Here is a 3200-nt window from a genome sequence, read left to right on the forward strand (position 1 = left end):
GGCCTGATGGGTTTCTCATCTCTCGCCTATGAGTGTTTCCATTTCATTTCTCGTCCTGTTTAACTTTATGGGGTTCTCTCTCTTCCCCATCGCCATGGATAGCTCAGCTTATTGGCCATGAACCACCTTCCTTCCTTGCTGCTTGTTGCAGTTGCTTGGAATGAGGAGCGGTTCTCCCATTCAGCCCAGCGACATGGCTTGTAAAATCCAGAAGAGATAAAGACGCTTTTAAAAAATTGAAAATGGGGACATCATATTCTTCATCAAATACCAGGGTCTGTGCACTGAAGTGAACACCCAGGTACTTTGAATATTTGCAACACTTCTGGGTAATCATATTCTGCTTCAGTGTTGTGTAACATTAAAAAAAAAAAAAAATTAAATTATACCCCACGCATCTGGCTGGGTTTCCCCAGCTACTCTGGGTGACTCCCAACAGAATATTAAAAACACGATAAAACATCAAACGTTAAAAACTTCCCTAAAGAGGGTTGCCTTCAGATGTCTTCTAATAATCAGATAGTTGTTTATTTCCTTGACATCTGATGGGAGGGTGTTCCACAGGGCGGGCGCCACTACCGAGAAGGCCCTCTGCCCATATCCTGTGTTAAGGGAAGAACCAAACTACACATTAGGTGTAACCATGGGGTCGGGGAACTGTGGCCTCTGCACATTGCTGGGCTACAAATCCCATTATCCCTAACCATTGGCCATATTTATAACCACTCTTGGGCGCCACCTGCACAATGTGTTTAAAACATCTTGAAGTCATGGCTTCTCTCCCCCCCCCAAAAAAAATAATAATCCTGGTAAAGGTAGTTTCTTAAGGGTGCTGAGAGTTGTTAGGAGACCCCTCACAAAGCTTCAGTTCCCTGTCACCTGGCTAAGTGGGATCAGTTGTTAAACCACACTGGGAATTTTAGCTCTGTGAGGGGGATAGGACAGTTCTAACAACTCTCAGTACCCTCAAAACTACAGGTCCCAAAATGTTATGTAGGATTTTAAAACGGTCAAACTGCTTTCAATGTACAGTGTGGTGCAGATGGGATTACACACATATCTAGTAATCTGATATTGCTTCTTGGGTGTATTGTGGCTGGGTACATACTAAAGACATGAGTGCAAAAGTATGACGACTACACGAGAAAAGCAAGTGAGGCGTGTGAAGTGACTAGGAAGGAAATGACGGCATGATCAAAGCAGAATGCAGGGATGAGACTTCTGGGTTCTAGAGACCTCTGCTGTTCAAGAGAAAAGTTTCATGTTCTGCCTGGACTACAAACTGCGAAACTAAAATGCAGACATTCTGAAAGATCTGCTGCTACACAGCATATGTTTTAGTGACTGCTAGAAGCATCTTGTTTAACATTGTGTTTTGCTGACATTTATAGTGTTGTATTATTTTGTTTGAAGCCAACTCAAGATTTGGAGAGATACTATTGTTTTAAATAAATCAGCACCGTCTCAATTAAAGCAGGGAAACTCCCTAAACTACCTATCCATTTCTTTGTAAATAGCACAGATTTTTTTTATTAAGTGGCATACTGAATTTATTAACAAATTGCTTACACATGCCATGTAGAGCACAAGTAGATTTAGGATGATCAGTACATCATCATATGGATATAGATTTAGATTTAGGATGATCATCACATCATCGTTTTCTTATTGCTGAGTTCAGTGCTGACCGCCTGCCCACCCCCCTTAGTAACACAGAAACAGTTCAGAACCATGGTAAATTTCATATAAATTCTACATGACTCGGATGCGTGAATGTATGCAGAATACTGAAGTGTGGTTTGTATGGCATGCTTCCATGTACGTGTTCACTGGAATACAGTGGAATACCTCGGGTTACATATGCTTCAGGTTACATAACTCCACTAACCCAGAAATAGTGCTTCAGCTTAAGAACTTTGCTTCAGGATGAGAACAGAAATCGTGCTCTGGCGGCGCAGCAGCAGCAGGAGGCCCCATTAGCTAAAGTTGTGCTTCAGGTTAAGAACAGTTTCAGGTTAAGTACGGACCTCCGGAACGAATTAAGTACTTAACCCGAGGTACCACTGTAATACAGTTCATGAGTACTTTATTATGGCCTGTAACATATGCAGTGTACACTTTAGACTGTGGTATGGACCAGGCCTGGATTTAGGTTTGATGAGGCCCCAAGCTACTGAAGTTAATGGGGTTCTTTATATAGCAGGCGGGGCTCATTGCTTACATCATAGGAGCCTATACAACACAAAACACCGTTGCCATATGTAACTCTTATTTTATTTGTTTTTTTATTTTACATTTTGGAAATGTACATCCGGGTTTTTTTCCTTTAATTTTTTTGGGGACCCCAAGAGAGTGGGGCCCTAAGCTATAGCTTGCTTAGCTTATACGTAAATCTGGCACTGGTATACACTGACATGTCTTGCAGGAATTCCAATCTGGTGTGGTGTCACACATTGCAATCGTAAGGTGAGATTCCCCCAGCATTAACACACAAGTCAATGAGACTTATTTTGGAATCAACCTGAAGCGTTTTGACTTAAATATGCATAAATACATAAAGGTAAAGGTAAAGGGACCCCTGACCATTAGGTCCAGTCGCGGACGACTCTGGGGTTGCGGTGCTCATCTCGCTTTATTGGCTGAGGGAGCCGGCGTACAGCTTCCGGGTCATGTGGCCAGCATGACTAAGCTGCTTCTGGCGAACCAGAGCAGCACACAGAAACACCGTTTACATTCCCGCTGGAGCGGTGCCTATTTATTTTCTTGCACTTCGTGCTTTCAATCTGCTAGGTTGGCAGGAGCAGGGACCGAGCAAAGGGCGCTCACCCCGTTGCGGGGATTCGAACTGCTGACCTTCTGATCGGCAAGCCCTAGGCTCTGTGGTTTAACCCACAGCGTTGCATAAATGCCATCCATGTCTTGCAAGCATGGTGTTTGCAGGACACATAACGCAACCTTCGTGCTTAACGAACTTCCTCATTCAATTAACTGAGAGGACAACTCCATATTTGCAACTATCTCCTTAGGTTGACCAGGCAGCGGGGAGGGCTGAAGGCCACGCAAACATGCACATATTAGGATGTTGTAAATAAACGTTCATGGGACATTGGTCCAAGGCAACAAATGGTTCACATGTTTTGTCGTTTCCACTCCAGTGTTAAGCTCTGATGGAGAAAAAAAATCACATACAACCAGCAAAA

Source organism: Podarcis bocagei (assembly GCF_964188305.1).
Source record: "Podarcis bocagei genome assembly, chromosome: 12".
Taxonomy (NCBI): domain Eukaryota; kingdom Metazoa; phylum Chordata; class Lepidosauria; order Squamata; family Lacertidae; genus Podarcis; species Podarcis bocagei.